This window comes from Somniosus microcephalus, unplaced genomic scaffold (assembly GCF_052327205.1).
Source record: "Somniosus microcephalus isolate GS21.2 unplaced genomic scaffold, FLI_Smic_1.0 unresolved_chr4, whole genome shotgun sequence".
In the NCBI taxonomy this organism is placed as follows: domain Eukaryota; kingdom Metazoa; phylum Chordata; class Chondrichthyes; order Squaliformes; family Somniosidae; genus Somniosus; species Somniosus microcephalus.
The window spans coordinates 4,361,052-4,379,331 of NW_028225182.1; the positions used below are offsets into that span (position 1 = coordinate 4,361,052).

At 44.3% G+C, this 18,280-nt stretch overlaps 2 non-coding genes across 2 annotated transcripts; one reads left to right on the plus strand and one right to left on the minus strand.

Annotated features, from left to right (window-relative positions):
- Positions 1-485: 485 nt before the first annotated feature.
- trnav-uac (transfer RNA valine (anticodon UAC)) lies at positions 486-559 on the minus strand. The gene has a single exon. It is a non-coding gene; the product is annotated as a tRNA-Val (tRNA).
- A 16,448-nt stretch (positions 560-17,007) lies between these two features.
- On the plus strand, positions 17,008-17,079 carry trnag-ccc (transfer RNA glycine (anticodon CCC)). The gene has a single exon. It is a non-coding gene; the product is annotated as a tRNA-Gly (tRNA).
- Positions 17,080-18,280: the final 1,201 nt, after the last annotated feature.

Below are 18,280 nucleotides of genomic sequence, written 5' to 3' on the forward strand. Positions count from 1 at the left end.
AATCTATCGACAGTAGCAGCAATCTTGAGCCTAAACGCGCTCCTCTCCCGGATCCAGACTGAAAAGGTTTCTTACTGACGGCCACCCTGCAGATTAATGAATTACATTTCTGAACTTCAGGGCATCAGAGATTCCAGGGATTAAAAGGGAACAAAAGTTGAAATGGGCCTCACTGTGGGTCAGTTTTCGCTCACTCAAATATATCTGATTAGTGAAGTGAAATAAAGCTACATTAAAGAATAAGTGAGAAGCCGCTTAGCCCTAATGACAGGAGAATACTCTCACCAAACATCTCTTCCGTTCGCCAGTTCTAACGATGGTTAATTGACCTGAAAGTTTCACTCTCTGTATCTTTGTCCACAGATACTGCCTGTCCTCTTAACAATTTTCAGCACTTTCCGTTTCTATTTCAGATTTACAGCAATTTTCTTTTGTTATTCCGAAGAAATCCGCTGGCTGTTCATCCACAGCAAGTTTAAACATAATGTTCCACGCCCGGGCTCGAACCGGGTACCTTTCGCGTGTAAAGCGAACGTGATAACCACTACACTACGGGAACCGCTGTACACATACATTCTACACAGGGGAACTGACCAGTGAACTCCCTCTGTGCTGATTGGTTCACCTTAAACAGCATCACTCAATATAAAGGATGAGCTCACAAAACCAGCCTCAGGGCAGTCTGGTCAACGACAGCCCTCCTTTCTTTTATCAACAGAGGAAGAACAGACATGAACGGGAGTCAGACGCCACAACATTTAATTAGAGGCACAAATACGAGTAACACATACTTCCACATCATTTCAGAAAAAGAAATTTTCACTTGATGTAAACGTTGACTGCATTGTATCTGAAAATGAGCACCGTGTGATATTTTGTTCACTATTGATTCTATTCTCTGCGAGCAGTGACGCAGAGTTTTTCGTAGTGTAGCGGTAGTCATGTTCACGTCAGAAGAGACTGAAATGGACGGGGTTGTTGCGGTGGGTGAAATATGGTGACGATCTATGGTTATTATAGTGAGGGAGGGACACTGTCGGTATCTGGGCTGAGTGTGACTCTGTGCAGAATTGTACGGAGAAAATATACGGGTTCTGCGAGATTTTTAACTTTATTGAAATTTAACCACAAGATCAGTTGTTCCTTTTTTATATATTATGGGGAACGTTTTCAAAATGTTTCCGCCCGGTTTCAAACGGGGGAACTTTCGCGTGTAATGCGAACGTGATAACAACTACACTCCGGAAACTCTGCCATTGGTTGGGCCAAGAACATCACAGAAGAGAACTGCGATCTGCAAACGCAGGTCCGGGATTAACTTTTGCATTAATGCACTTTATCATCTGAATTTGACAAAGCTCAATAAACTCTGTAAAAAGATGAACAATTCTTCTAATTGATGAATCAACTTTCTGTTTCAGACTGAAGGAAATCCTAACATGGTCACCGAGTGACAGGCAAAACTTTTATAAGTGTTTTGTCTTTTGCTTGTGATGAATTATCACCAGTTCTCATTTTACAGCCGGTATGTGAGGAGTTGGTAAAAAATGTTCAGTGTTTATCACACCGGGAATCTGGTGCAGCCGTTGTTCAGTTTAACAGGAACCGACAATTGTCACCGCTTTTACACGGAGGTTCACCTGGAGCAAGTTCCAAAATAATTCATCCCGCCCTGGAGCGGAACCGGGGGCATTTCGCGTGTAAGGCGAGCGTGATAATTGCTACAGTCCCGAAACATCTGCTCAGTTTGTCAGCCACGAGTCAGAAGGATGTGTTAAGGGAGAAGGTGACCCGCTGACTCACCTCTCTCTGCACTGATTGAGATTGTGTCGCTTCTCCGTCAAACAACATCACTTCTGTCCCACACTAAAAGCTCTCAATTCTTCTCCTCCGCTGGCTTTCTATTCAAGTAATTGGACAATGAATCAGTAATAAGGTTCCCTCGGGCTTTTGCTGGTGGATTTACTGATAAACCGGGGAATTGAGAGGAAACTGGAGCACAGGCAGGGTCCTTGCGACAGACCAGTCCGGCTAGCCCAGTCGGTGGAGTGTCGGATACTTCATCCCCACGGTGGGGAGTTTGCGTTTCAAATTTTTGGGCTGATTTAAAAGGCGATTCCCAGCTCGGTCAATGAGTGTTTCATATAAATGCGGTTCAACAAAATGAGAAAATCTCTCCCTGATTCCGGAATCTTGTCTCTCTCCAGCCGCCCGCTGCTACAGATTGAACTGACTTTAATTTCACCTTGGCTCTGGGTCAGTGCGGCTCAGTGGGACTTCGGCCCGTCTCTCCCTTCACAACCCATCAGGGCAGAGAAAACAACGGGGGATTTTACAAACGTGTTGTGTTCTGTAACTTTTTATAAACACTTCAGTGTATCTCACTTTGTGTCCAAGACTGTGAGGCCTTCCCTGGTGTGTCAGCTTCCAGTGTTTATAAACACTTCAGATTTCCTGATAATGTTGTTGAATCACATTTTTTGAAAGAATCATTGACCGAGAGGTGCCGGGGGTTTAGAGCTGGGGATCGCCGGTGAAACCAGCCCAATAATTTGAAACACAAACAGCCCCTGAGATTAAGAGTCTCAGGCTCTACCGACTGAGCTAGCCGGGCCGGTCTGACCCCGCGCACTGCTTGTGTTACAAATCATGAACCAGTTTCCCCTCAATTCCCAGGTTTACCAGTAAATCGGCCAACAAAAGCCCGAGAGAACCTTATTACTGATACTTTATCCAATCACTTTAATATGTGTTTTCTGGTGAGCAACACTTCTGCCGCTGGAAAATGTTCTCCTTACTTACTTTGTTAAAACTCTTCATGATATTGAACACGTCGACCAAATCTCCCCTTATCTTCTCTGCTCTGAGGAGAACAACCTCTTCTTCTCCACTACTCCACGAAACTGAAGTCTCGCATCCGTCCTAAAGCGCAGTGCCCGAATTACGCACAATACTCCAAAGGTTTGGTATAACTTCCTTCCTATTGCCCTCTATGCCTCTGTCTGTAAAGCCCAGGATCCCGTTTGTTTTTCTAACACAGGACAAAATGCTGCGGATGCTGGAAGTTTGAAATAAAAACAGAATTCGCTGGAAATACTCAGCAGCTGTGAATGGTGGGTGAGTTGGAAAAAAGCGAATTGGCCTCAAAAATGCTGTATAAGGGTTTCATGTTGTAATGGTGAGCATTCTGGACTTTGAATCCAGCGATCTGAGTCTCGGTGGAACCAGGTTTCTTCTTGTCCCAACTGGGGACGAATAAAATAAATATTGATAGCAACTGTGTGATTGGCTGCTCAGCAGCGGGAAAGTGTAGAAGCTGAAGGTGTGGATGAGAAATGGCCGGGCCAAAATGGAATGGTGGAGTTAAAATTGTCCAGTTCTTCCAATATTGCTGCTGGACGGGGGTTACAAGTAGCCTTGAGAGGGCAGTGATGTATCGCCATTGCAGTGCTGGTCCCCGCCACAAACTCCGTTCCCGAGCCACCGACTTCATCCCAATCCCTGGCCACTGAGACTGAACCAGACAGCTTGCAACCTTGGTATTTGACCCCGAGATGAGCTTCTGCCCAAGACGGTCTACTTCCACCTCCGTACCATCGCCCGACTCCGCCTCTGCCTCAGCTGATCTGCTGCTGAAACCCTCATCCTTGCCTTTGTCACCTCCAGACTTGACGATTCTAATGTACTCCTGGAAGGCCTCCCATCATCCTCCCTCCATAAACTTCAGCTCATCCAATCCTCTGCTGCCCGTATCCTAACTCGCACCATGTCCCGTTCACCCATCACCCCGGGTCTCACTCACCGACATTGGCTCCCTTCAGGCGACAGTTCAGTTTTCAAATTCTCGTCCTTGTTTTCAAATCCCTCCATGGACTCGCCTCCCCCTATCTCTGTAACCTTCTCCAGCCCAACACCCTCTGAGATCTCTGCACTCCTCCAATTCTGGGTTCTTGCACATCCCCGATTTTAATCCTTCCACCATCTGCCGTGGTGGGATTGTGAGCTCAGGTCTCCAGATCATCATGAAGTCTGTGGCTGAGGAACAGTTTGTGGTGGGACCAGCACTGCAATGGCGATTCATCGCTGCCCCCTCAAGGCAAACCTCTCCACCAGCAAGCACTGGACAATTTTCTCCCCACCATTCCACTATTCCTCTGGAATACTGGTCGATTAACAAACTCACTGTGCCGCCCTACCTCATAAATAATTGATTGAAGATTTGTTAATGAGCAGTGCAGTCTGAACCAGGATCTGTTAGAACTGTGAATTCAATGTCAAATCAGGCACAGAAAGCGAAATAAAGAGAGGGATATAAAGCTTGGATTCAGAGAGAGAGAAAAAAAATAGAAAAATGTAAAAACATTTTTATTATATAAAAAATATTCAACAACAATTTATATCTGAAGGAATGAGATTCCACACTTATAAAATATATTTTCAGTGCCAGAGAGGTTATTTGGCAGTAATTAAGACTGTTAAAAAGGGGACTTAGACTGAACTGGCCGGAGTTGCGGCGGTGTGTGAAATATGGTGACGATCTATCATTATTCGCAGAGGCGACGCTGCAGGATTCTTTAAAGATCTCCTGCGGAGCTACTGAAACCAGTCGAATGTGCAGCTTTGAGAGGGGCTTTCTGCACCGTCAGGGCAGTAAACGGGAGTGAGGGAAGGACACTGTCGGTATCTGTGCTGAGTTTGAGATTGTGAAGAATGGTGTGGGCTCAGATAATATACGGGCTCTATGAGATATTTTATTTGATTGATATTTAATTACAATATGAATTCTTCCATTTTCATATTTATTCAATTTTAATGGGGAAGGTTTCTTTCCAGTTTTGAACCAGGGACGATTTATCGAACATAATGCTTGCACCCGGGATTGAATCGGGGACTTTGCACTTGTGAGGCGAACGTGATAACCACTACAATATGGAAACCTCTGTTTAGCTAAATATCCAGAAAGAACTGTTCAGCTAGAAGGTGAAATGCTGGATCCCAGATTCTGGGTTCATTTCCTTTCAGTAACATTTCTCTGACCGAAACTGCACAAGTCAAAAATGTTCCTTTCAAAGTCATTAAACTCTCGAATTTCCGCATCGCCCCCGAATCCTCTGAATCAGATGCCTCCAGTTTTTCCACCAATCAATGTCCCTTTGCAATTCCCTGTTCCCATCCACACTAATTATTGTGCCACTGTCGATCAGTGATAATAGATAGTCAAAGTGATCAGGCCATGCGAGCTCAGTCGGTAGCAGGTTCCTGGGTTCATGCCCACGTTGGTTGAACGTTTTTGTTAAACTTTTTGTTTCATCCTTTTACGGTAAAGCCTCTTGAATTAACTGATAGTTTTCTTTGTCACAATGAAAGAAATGCTAACTGAGGGAGAGTCGACAGTTCAATCATTTGTACTGTTACCCATATCTCATTTTACACACTGTACTTTAGGAGTCTGGTTTAAAATGATCATTGCTCATGACACCAGGAATCTGGGGAACTTCGGTCAAATTGAAAAGGACCAGTTATTTCTACCATGCGCACAAAATAGAAACAGTTCTGAACTTAAAATCCCATGGTGCTGACATTCAGGTTAAACGCAGTCAGCATTGAAATAAAGTGAAAGAATTTTACAGTGAAAAGATTTGTCAGTAAGTATTTGTGCCTTTAATTAAAGTTTGTGGCTTCTGATTCCCGTTCATTTCTCTTCTTCCTCTGTTGAATAAGAAACAAGCGATTTGACATTTGACTGCACTGCGCCTGATATCTGTGAGCTCATCCTTTATATTGAGCGGTTTTTCACTATTTGATCGGCGTCAGCTTTAGCTGAGCGGTTACTTTGCACAAACTTAATTCTAAGTTCGAGCCATGTTTCACCGCGGGCGCTGCCTGGCGTTTTTTTTAGTCATTTTCAATCCCCTTATTTTACACCGAAACAAATTGCAGCCGTGATTTTAATTTAGCAGAGTGATATTTTTCGAGGGCACCTTTACATGATTCAATAAGCTATTCTGATCCATAAGTGTGACCGCGTTCGATTCCCGGTTAGGGAAGTAACTTTGACATCACCGGTTTTAATTAATTAAAGCGAAGAAATTTGAGTAAATAAATAACATGCAACTAATGTGAAAAAATAAGAAATGTTTTAATCACCATTAATTAACCGATAGCCTTATTTTGCAGAATGAAAAATATTATAACATGGTGACTGAGTGTCAGTCGAAACATCAGTCATTTATTTTGCTCTTTGCATGTGCTGAACTGTTAACACATATCTCATTTTACACATTGTAATTTAGGAGAATAGGTTAAAATGTTCATTGCTTGTGAGAGCAGGGATCTGGGGAAACTTCTGCTAAATTAAACAGGACCGTTTTTTTCACAGAAAAAATATTCTCTCACATAATTTTTTCAGACCAAACACTGACCGATCTTAGCCCCAAAGTGAATGATCAGACACGTGCCCACATTGAACTGCATTAATCACAGTTCAGGGGAGATTTAATAGAGTTGTTCAAAATTATGGGGGAAACAGTTTCCACTGGCAGGAGGGTCAGCGGGGCTATGGGGGAAGAGCAGCGGAGTGGTACTAATTGGATAGCTCTTTCAAAGATGTTACATCTATTGTTCATTTTAATCTGCGATTAATAGATTTTTGTTAACCAAAGGTAATAAGGGATGATTCAAGTCAGTAAGACTCTTTATAATTGTTTCAATCATCATTAATCAACCCACAACATTGTGTTGCTCACTGCAGGAATTGCTAACAAGTTTACTGGGTGACAGACAAACTGTAATAACTTATTATAGAATCATAGAATCAGACAGCACAGAAGAAGGCCATTCGGCCCATAGTGCCTGTGCCGGCTCTTTTAAAGAGCGATCCAATTATTCCCACTCCCCTGCTCTTTTCCCAAAGCCCTACAAGTGTTTCTTTTTCAATTTATTTCCCTTTTGAAAATTAACATTGAATCTGCCTCCACCACCATGTCAGGCAGAAAAATATTGATATTAATGTTATCCAAGTCCCATTTCACACAGTGATTTCCATGCTTTGCAAGTCATGAACTTTTATCACTTCTGATTTTCCTCACTCTATTTTAGCAGTTTGCTTAAAAATGTTCGGTGCTTGTGACATCAGCCATTCTTAGATTTAAAATATTGCAGCCCCTTTCCTCGGAAATCTCTGCCCCAAGTGCTGTTGATGCTCAGTCTTTGAATATATTCAAGGGTGAGGTCGATAGATCTTTGGACTGTAGTGGAATCAATGGATATGGAGATAGGCAGGAAAGTGGAGTTAAGGTCGATGATCAGCCATTATCTGATTGAATGGCGTTGCAGCCTCGAGGGGCCATATGGCCTACTTCTGCTCCTAATTCTTTCGTTCTTATGTTCTTTCACAGGAGAGCAAACTCGCCCCTGGACATGCATGAGGAGCAAGATCCAATGAAATGTTTCCACGTACGTGATAGCTCCTACACTGCGGAAACGTCTCCACTTTCAGTACCAGGTCAGATGGGAATGTTCAGCGAGCAGGTGAACCGCTGAATCCCACTTTTGAGGGATGTCCCAAAGCGCTTCACAGTGGCGTCAAAAGAAATGAGTTGCACTTAGTAATTAAATATGCACAATGTCAGAAGTGGATTTGCACACACGCCTACCAAAAGAGACTGCGACCTAAACGCAGACTCCTTAGACCGCTCCTCAATGCTAGAAAACTCGCTTGCAAGTTCTCACTTCCGCATTTAAAATATTTCAGTCCAGGTGCTTGTTCAATGCTGCTCGAAGGCTCAGTGACCGGGTTATCATCTCCCCCGGGGTTTTCCTGAGCCTGTGCTCGGTGTATGGGAAGGTTTGGCCCGGGTCACTGGGATGGACAATAACAATCTGAGCTCTGGAGCTGGGGAAGAGCGAATAATTAATGGGTTTGTTTCCGCGTCTGAAATGCGGCTTAGATCTGTTGGTGTTAACCGAGGCCGGGGCTGCGAGATATTGCATTTTGTTCACTTTTAATCAGAGGAATATCCGCAGTCAGGAGCTGAAAAGGACCAAGAGCTGAAAAAACACAAGAAAAAAGAGAAGAAATGTCAGCAATTGTGATAAACTCTTTAATGTGTTTTCTGGTAGTTTAGTGGTTTCATTGTTTAAATCACCATTCATTAACCGATAGCGTTGTTTTTGCAGATTGTAAGAAATGCCCACACCGAGGGACAGTCGAAACTTCAATAACTTAGCTTTAATAATTTGCGAAACTTTATTCATTGATGAAGTTTTATCACCTAACTGATTTTACACACAGTGTATTAATTAATTTCACATAAATAATACTCTCGAGCATAATGTTTCCACTCGGGTTCGAACCGGGGATCTTTTGTTTGTAAGGCGAATGTGATAACTGCTAATCTATGGAAACAACTGATACTCAACTCCTCAAGAAAGATCTGTTCAGCGAGAAGGTGAAATGGTGAATCCCAGATTCTGGATTAATTTCCCTTCACTAACATTTCTCTGAACAAAACTGCACAAGTCGAAAATGTTCCTTTCAAACTCATTAAAGTCCCTAAATTCCTTCCCCCCGAAACTTCTGAATCAGATGCCTCTGATTTTACCCACTCAATCTATGTCCCTTTGCAATTTCCTGCTCCCATCCGCACTACTTACTCTGCCACTATCTTAGTTTGGTAACCTTGGTAATATATGCAGATAGAAGACTTTTGGATTACCTTTTATGTTAGTTGTCATTCTATTCTCATACCCTGTCTTTTCCCTCTTATTTTCCTTTTCACTTCTCCTCTGAACTCTCTATATTTAGCCTGATTCTCAGATATATTAGGGTAGTTGAGGCCCCCATTATCACTACTCTATAGTACATAGTCATAGAGGCATAACGGCACAGAAGGAGGCCATTCGGTCCATCAATTCTGTTCCGGCTCTCTGTGGAGCAATCCAGTCAGTCCCATTCCCCCACTCTATCCCCGCACCCCGGTACAACTATTTCTCTCAAGTGCCTATCCAGTCTCCCCTTGAAAACATTGAGTGTCTCCGTTTCCACCAGTTCCGTCGGCAGCGAATGCCAGGTCCTCACCATTCACTGCATAAAAAAAGTTTACCTAACGTCCCCCCTGTATCTCTTGCCCAATACCTTAAATCTGTGTCCCCGAGTCCATTAACATGTACTAGTGGGAACAGCCTTTCCCCATCTAACCTATCCAAGCTCATCATAATCTTGAACACCTCTATCAAATCACCCCATAAACGTCAATGTCTTTAAATACTCCTGTGCAGCGCCTTGGGACGATTTACTACGTGAAAGGTGCGATATAAATGCACGTTTTTGTTCTTATAATGAAAACAAATGCAGCTTCTCCAACCTGTCCTTTTAGCTAAGATCCCCCACCACCGTGACCATTCTGGTAAATCTCCTCTGCTCCCTCTCAAGGACCTTCACATCCTTCCTAAAGTGTAGTGACCAGATCTGGATGCAGTACTCCAGTTGTAGCCTAACCAGTGCTTTATAAAGGTTCCACATAACTTCGCTACCTTTGTACTCATTACCTCTATTTATGAAGCCCAAGAGCACATCTGTTATTTTTAACCACTCTCTCCATATATCCTGCCACCTTCAAGGATCTATGCAGTTTAACTCCCAGGCTCTTCTGTCCCTGCACACTCTTAAAACTGTGCCATTAAGTGTATATTGCCTCTCACTGTTCCTTCTGCCAAAATACATCACCTCACACTTCTCTGTATTAAATTCCATCTGCCACTTGTCTGCCCATTCTGCTAGGCTTTCTATTTCCTGCTGCAGTCGATTGGTATCATCCTCACTGTTTGCTACACACCCACGTTTGGTGTCGTCAGGAAATTCAGAAATTCTACTCTTTATTCCAATATCCAGGTCATTTATAAATATCACAAAAGTAATGGCCCCAGCACTGACCCTTGGGTTCCTCCTCCAGTGTGAAAAACAGCTATTTGCCATAACTTGCTGTTTTCTGTCCTTAAGCCGGTTCCTTATCCAAGCTGCCACTGACTACCTATTCCATGAGCATCAATTCTGTTAACCAGCCTTCTATGCAGTACTTTGTCAAACGCCTTCCTAAAATCCGGGTGGACAACATCCATTGCATTCCCTTCTGTGCAGTCTTCAGGGAACATCCCCATTTCTGTCCTTATTCTGGGTGGAAGCGAGTTGAAGATGGTTGGGCCTAGCACACTGCCTCTCTTTCTTTTTTAAGCGTTTATGGGATCTGGTCATCACTGGCAAGGCCAGCATTTATTGCCCATCCCGAAAATCGTAGAGCAAGTTATTATCTTAATGGCAAGAAACTGGAAAGTACCGAAGTACAAAGGGATCTGGGTGTCCTGGTGCACGAAACTCAAAAGGTTAGTATGCAGGTGCAGCAAATGATTAAGAAGGCCAATGGAATGTTGGCTTTCATTGCTAGGGGGATAGAATATAATAATAGGGAGGTAATGCTTCAGTTGTACAAGGTATTGGTGAGACCGCACCTGGAATACTGCATATAGTTTTTGTGTCCATACTTAAGAAAAGACATACTTGCTCTCGAGTCAGTACAAAGAGGGTTCACTCGGTTAATCCCGGGGATGAGGGGATGGACATATGAGGAGAGGTTGAGTAGATTGGAACTCTACTCATTGGAGTTCAGACGAATGAGAGGCGATCTTATTGAAACATATAAGATTGTGAAGGGGTTGGATAGGGTGGATGCGGGGAGGATGTTCCCGATGATGGGTGAAACTAGAACTAGGGGGCATAGTTTTAGAATAAGGGGCTGCTCTTTCAAAACTGAGATGAGGAGGAACTACTTCACTCAGAGGGTGGTAGGTCCATGGAATATGCTGCCCCAAAAAGCTGTAGAAGCTACATCATTACATGAATTTAAAACAGAAATAGACAGTTTCCTACAAGTAAAGGGAATAAAGGGTTATGGGGAGCGGGCAGGAATTTGGACATGAGTCTAGGTTCGGATCGGTCATGGCCCTGTGGGTAGCGGAGCGGGCCCAGGGGCCGTGTAGCCTGATCCTGCTCCTATTTCATGTGTCTAATTCTGTTAGATTCAGGATATGGTTCTGTGATAGTAGATTGGCAGTTAGGATCAGATCAGCCATGATCTTATTGAATGGCGGAGCAGGCTCGAGGGGCCGACTGGCCTACTCCTGCTCCTATTTCTTTTGTTCTTATGTTTGCCCTTCAGAAGGTGGTGGTGAGCCGCATTCTTGAACCGCTGCAGTCTGGATGGTGATGGTGCGCCCACTGTGCTGTTCAGTAGGGAGTCCCAGGTTTTTGACCCAGTGACGATGAAAGATCGACGATATACTTCTACGTTAGGATGGTTTGTGACTTGGAGGGGAACTTATACGTGGTGGTGTTCTCATGTGCCTGCTGCCCTTGTCATTCTAGGTGGGAGAGATCGCGGGTTTGGGAGGTGCTGCCGAAGAAGCATTTGCGAGTTTCTGCAGTATACCTTGTAGATGGTACACACTGCAGCCACGGTACACCAGTGGTGGTGGGAGTGAATGTTTAAGGTGGTGGATGGGGTGCCAATCAAGCGGTCTGCTTTATCCTGGGTGGTGTCGAGCATCTTGAGTGCTGTTGGAGCTGCGCTCATCCAAGCAATTGGAGATTATTCCATCACATTCCTTACTTGCGCCTTTTACATGGTGGAAAGGCTTTGAGCAGTCAGGAGGTGATAAACTCGCCACAGAATACCCAGCCTCTGACCTGCTCTTGTAGCCACAGTATTTATGTGGCTGGTCCAGTTAAGTTTCTGGTTAATGGGGACACCGAGATGTTGATAGTGGAGAATTCGGCGATGGTAATGCCATTAAATGTCAAGGGGAGGAGGTTAGACTCTCGCTTCTTGGAGATAGTCATTGCCTGGCAATTCTGTGTCGCGAATGATACCTGCCACTTATCAGCCCAAGCCTGAACATCGTCCACGTCGTGTTGCGTGCGGGCATGAACGGCTTCATTATCTGAGGGGTTGTCAATGGCACTGAACACTGTGCAGTCATCAGGGACATCCCCAGTTCTGAACGTATGTTGGAGGGCAGGTCACTGATGCAGCAGCTGAAGATGGCTGCGCCTAGGACATGGCCCTGAGGAACTCCTGCAGGAATGTTCCGGGGCTGTGATGATTGACCTTCAAACACCGCAACCATCTTCTTTTGTGCTAGGTATAACTTCAGCCAGTGGAGCGTTTTCCCCCTGATTCCCTTTGACTTCAGTTTTACTAGGGCTCCTTGATGTCAGACTCGGTCAAATGCTGCCTTGATGTCAAGGGCAGTCAGTCTCACCTCACCTCTGGAATTCAGCTCCTTTGTTCATGTTGGACCCAGGCTGTAATGAGATCTGGAGCCGAGTGTTCCTGGCGGAGTCCAAACTGGGCATCAGTGAGAATATTACTTGTGAGTAAGTACCGCTTAATAGCACTGTCGATGACACCTTCCTTCATGTTGTTGATGATTGAGAATAGACTGAAGGGGCGGTAAAAGGCCGGGTTGGATTTGTCCTACATTTTGTGGGCAGTTTTCCACATTGTGGGATAGATGCCAGTGTTGTAGCTGTACTGGAACAGCTTGGCCAGATGCGCGGCTACTTCTGGAGCACAAGTCTTCAGCACTATAGCTGGGATGTTGTCTGGCCCCATATCCCTTGCTTCATCCAGTGCGCTCAGCTGTTTCTTGATATCACGTGGTGAGAATCGAATTGGCTGACGACTGGCTTCTGTGATGGTGTGGATCTCGGGAGTAGGCCGATATGGATCAACCACTTGTTACTTCTCGCTGAAGTTGTTTGCAAACGCTTCAACCTTGTCTTTTGCACTCCCGTGCTGGGCTTCACGACCATTGAGGATGGGGATATTCTTGGAGCCTCCTCCTCCCGTTAATTGTTTAATGGTCCACCGGCATTCACGACTGGGTGTGGCAGAACTGCAGAGTTTTGATCTGATCTGTTGATTGTGGGATCGCTTAGCCCAATCTATTGCATGCTGCTTCTGGTAAAAAGTCCTGTTTTGCAGCTTCCCCAGGTTGGCAGTTCATTCTTAGGTACGCCTGGTGCTGCTCCTGGCATGCTCTTCTACACTCGTTGTTGAATCAGGGTTGGTCCCCTGGCTTGGTGGTAATTGTAGAATGAGTGATATGCCTAGCCATGTGATTACAGATGGTGGTGGAATACAATTCTGTTGCTTCTGGTGGCCCATAGCGACTCCTGGATGCTCAGTTTTGAGCTGCTAGTCTGTTCTGAACCTATAACATTTAGCACAGTGGTAGTGCCACACAACAGAAAGGTGGGTGTTCTCAGTGTGGAGACGGGACTTCGTATCCACAGTGTTTTTGCGGTGGTCACTGCTGCCAATGCTGTCATGGTCAGATGCATCTGCGACAGGTAGATTGGAGAGGAAGAGGTCAAGGAGGTTTTCCCCTCACCATCGGTCACAGTCCCAGACTGGCAATTATGTCCTTCAAAACTCGGCCAGATCCGTCAGTAGTGGTGCTGCTGAGCCACTCTTGGTGTTGGACATTGAAGTCCTCCACCCAGAGTACATTCTGAGCTCTTGTACACTCAGTTCTTCCTCCAAGTGGTGTTCATATATTTTCGCCAGAAAAAGCCGCAAACCTGACGATTAGGAGCAGTTTAGGATTCAGCAAAGGAGGAGAAACAGATTAATTAATAGGGGGAAAATAGATTATGAGAGTAATCTCGTGGGGAACATAAAAACTGACTGTAAAAGCTTCTATAGATAAGTAAAGAGAAAAAGATTGGTGAAGTCAAGCATAGGTCCCTTGCAGTCAGAATCAGGGGAATGTATAATGGGGAACAAGGAAGTGGCTGACCAATTAAATACATACTTTTGTTCTGGCTTCACAAAGGAGAACACAATTACCCTCCCAGAGATGTCGGGCAACATAGGGTCGAATGAGAGGGAGGAATTGACTGAAATCAGTATTTGTAGGGAAATGGTGTTAGCAAAATAGATGGGATTGAAGGCCAATAAATCCCCAGAGCCTGATAATCTACATCCTAGTATACTTAAGGAAGTGGCCCTAGAAATAGTAGATGCATTGCTGGTCATCTTCCAAAATTCTATGGACCCTAGAACAGTTCCCATGGATTGGAGGATAGCTAATGTAACCCCACTATTTAAAAATGTTGGTAGAGAAAAAACAGGCAATTATAGAACGGTATGCCTGACATCGGTAGTGGGGAAAATACCAGAGTCAATTATAAACGATGTAATAGCAGAGCACTTGGAAAACAGTGACAAAGTCAACATCGATTTACAAAAGGTAAATCATGCTTGACTAAACCAGTGGAATTTTTTGAGGATGTAACTGGTAGAATAGATAAGCGAGAACCAGAGGATGTTGTGTATTTGGACTTTCAGAAGGCTTTTGATGAGGTCCCGCATAAGAGATTAGCGTGTAAATTTGAAGCACCTGGGATTGGCGGTAAGGTACTGACTTGGATAGATAACTGGTTGGCAGAAAGGAAGCAAAGAGTTGGAATAAACGAGTCTTTTTCTGAGTGGCAGGCAGTGACCAGTGGGGTACCACAGGGATCAGTGCTAGGACCCCAGCTATTCACAATATATATAAATGATCTAGACAAGCGAAGTAGATGTAATATCTCCAAGTTTGCAGACGACACAAAGCTGGGTGGGTGTTTCTGCTGTGTGGAGGATGCAGAGAAACTCCAGTATGATTTAGACAGGTTAGGTGATTGGGCAGATGCATGACAATTGCAGTATATTGTGGATAAATGCGAGGTTATCCACTTCGGTGGCAAAAGCAGGAAGACAGATTATTATCAGAACGGCAATAGATTGGGAGAAGGGGAATTGCAAGGAGACATGGGTGTCCTTGTGCACCAATCGCTGAAGTTAAGCATGCAGGTGCAGCAGGCGGTTAAGAAGGCAAATGGTATGTTGGCCTTCATAGCGAGAGGATTTGAGAGCAGGAGCAAGGATGCCCTGCTGCAGTTGTTCAGGACCTTGGTGAGACCACACCTTGAGTATTATGTGCCGTTTTGGTCGCCTTATCTGAGGAAGGATGTTCTTGCCATGTAGAGAATGCAGCGAAGATTCACCAGACTGATACCTGGGATGGCAGGAATGACGTATGAGGAGAGATTGGATCGATTAGGCATATATTCGCTAGTGTTTAGAAGAATGACAGGGGATCTCATTGAAACTTATAAAATTCTATCAGGATGAGACAGACTAGATGCAGGTAGGATGTTCCCGATGGCGGAGGAGTCACAGTCTAAGGATAAGGGTTCAGCCATTTACGACTGAGATGAGGAGGAATTTCTTCACCCAGAGTGGTGAACCTGTGGAATTCTCTGCCACACAGTGAAGTTGAGGCCAATTCATTAAATATATTCAAGAAGGATTTGGATATATTTCTTGAAGCTAAAGGGATCAAGTGATATGGGGATAAAGCTGAATTTGGATGATCAGCCATGATCTCATTAAATGGCGGAGCGGGCTCGAGGGGCCGAATGGCCTACTCCTGCTCCTATCTTCTATGTATCTATGTTCAACATGGAGGAGTACTGATTCTTGAGCTGAGGGAGGGCGGTACATGGTAATCAGCAGGAGGACTCCTTGCCCATGCTAGACCGCTCCTGATTTTGAACACCTCTATCAAATCTCATTGCAATCTTCTCTACTCTGAGGAGAACAACGAAAACGTCTCAATCTATACACCTAACTGAAGTCCGCCATCCCCCGAAACAAGCTTGTAAATCTTTTCTGCCTTCACATCCTTCCTGAAATATTTTGCCCAGATTACTCCAGCTGAGGCCTAACCAATGATGTATAAAGGCTCAGTATTACTTCCTTGCTTTTGTACTCTATGGCTCTATTAATAAACCCAATGATCTCGTGTGCTTTTTAACAGCCTTCTTAGCTTGTCCCGCCACCTTCAGAGATAGATAATTACACCCCCAAGTCTCTCTGTTCCATCACCAGATTTAAAATTGTATCATTTAGTTTATATTGCCTCAGTTCAATCATCCCACCAAAATGGATCACTTCACACTTCTCTGCGTTAAATTACATCTGCTGTGTCTCTGCCCATTTCACAACTCTGTAGATGTCCTCATGAAGTCTGTTACTTTGCATCTCATTTTTTACTATAGTTCTGAGTTTCCTGTCATCTGCAGACTTTGATATTATGCCCAGTATACCCAAGTCCAGGTAATTAATGTATATGAGAAAGAGCATTGGTCCTAATACCGATCCCTGGGGAACAGCGCTGTATACTTCCCTCCAGTCTGAAAAATAACCGTTCACCACTATTTACAACTGACACACGTGCACAGCATCGTACTCATTCTATAAACACCCATTTTATATATAAACAGCACACACATACATAACAACAACAACAACCTGCATTTATGTAGCACCTTTAAAGTAGTATAACGTCCAAAGGCGCTTCACAGGAGCGATTACCAGACAGAATTTGACACCGAGCCACATAAGGAGATATTAGGACAGGTGACCAAAAGCTTGGTCAAAGTGGTGGATTTTAAGGAGCTTCTTAAAGGAGGAAAGAGAGGTGGAGATGTTTAGGGAGGGAATTCCAGAGCTTAGGGCCTCGGCTCACACACACAGTTTATATTTTTACACGGCCTTGTTTGCAGTTCCGAATATTGTTTTCCGCCACAAGTTTAATTGTTTTTCAGAAGCTGCTCGACCAGTTGTGTATTTGGAGCAGTTTCCCAGTTTATTTCCCTGTGATGTGATGATTGTGGGGGCTCGGTGTGTGTAATTGGATTTGCTGCATTCCGCCGGCAGCAGGTGGTGAAAGCGGGCTTGAGACGGTGAGTGACAGGTGAGCGCTGCTTCTGATGCTGTCTGACACCCGGGGGACTCCAGTGGACGGGGATTTTAAAGCCCTTTAATTACTCCAAGGCAGAAGAAATGAAACAGTGTTTGTGGAACGTGTAAATATACAAACATCCCTGTTTGCTCTATCGACCTTGTGGCGCAAAGGTAGCACGTCTAACTCCCGATCAGAAGGCTGCGTGTTCAAATCACGTCGAGGTCATCATTTTTTTGGATAATCCCGGAGTTCATATTTTCTTTGCTGTTTCACAATAACCAGATCCTTGCTCTAAAGTCTGTCTCACTGTTTCCCCAGTGTCAGGGAGAGAAGCGCCTGATGCCCTCATGTATTTAATTTTAATATTCACAAACACAGTTATTCGTTCAAAATCACCCTGCAGGTGGCCACACACAGAAGAAACAGAGCCAGAGAGACAGACAGAATGGGGAAACACCGGGAAATAGGCAAGAGATATTGACAAGCAGATGTTTCCGAGACCAGAACCTGTCATCATTGATGAAGAACTGGAGCCTGTCCCAAAACTATCAGCACAGAGCTAGATATACAGGGTTATAAAGATTGCTGATATTGCCAGCCCACTTGTCCTCTCTCGGCACTTGGTTCTACCCATAGCCCGGAATAAAGAAGGTAATGACCTGGGGAGTGGATTACCTGAAGAAACTGAAGATGAGAACTCTGATTCTCAGATTGCTGGAAAGATGCCGTAGTTTTGTGTCTAAAAGCGCTTTGCGATCTGAACATTGGCTGAAGCCCTGTGGTTAATGAAAGGGCTTTTGATGCTTGATTTTCTTCCACAGCTTGGAATTCAGGAGAACCTGGTTCGTGGTTTGCAGAACAAGTTAAACCCCTGGAGCGGAGCCACCAGGCACCTGGCTGCAATCAGCAACCAAGACAGTCAAAGTGATCAGACCCGGCGAGCTCAGTCACCCAAGTGTCAGACTCTTAATTTCAGTGTTCGTTAGTTCGAGCCCCACGTTGGGCGAAAGCGTTTTGTTAAACTTTTATGTTGCTTTCATGGGAAAGCATCAGTAATTAACCAATAAACTTCTTTTGCACAATGAAAGAAATGCTAACTGAGGTAGAGTCGATAGTTCAATAATTTGTACCGTTGCCCATATCTCATTAGTAGTTTAGGAGCCTGGTTTAAAAATGGTCATTGCTGATGACACCAGGAATCTGGGGAGCTTTGGTCAAATTTAACAGGACCGGTTATTTCTACCGTGCATAGAAAATGGAATCAGTAGTGAACATAAAATCCCATTGTGCTGAATTTCAGATTCAACGCGATCAGCTTTGAAATAAAGTGAAATAATGTTACAGTGAAATGATTTGGAAGTAAGTGTTACTCGTATTTGTGCCTTTAATTAAAGTTTGCGGCGTCTGACTCCCGGTCATGTCTCTG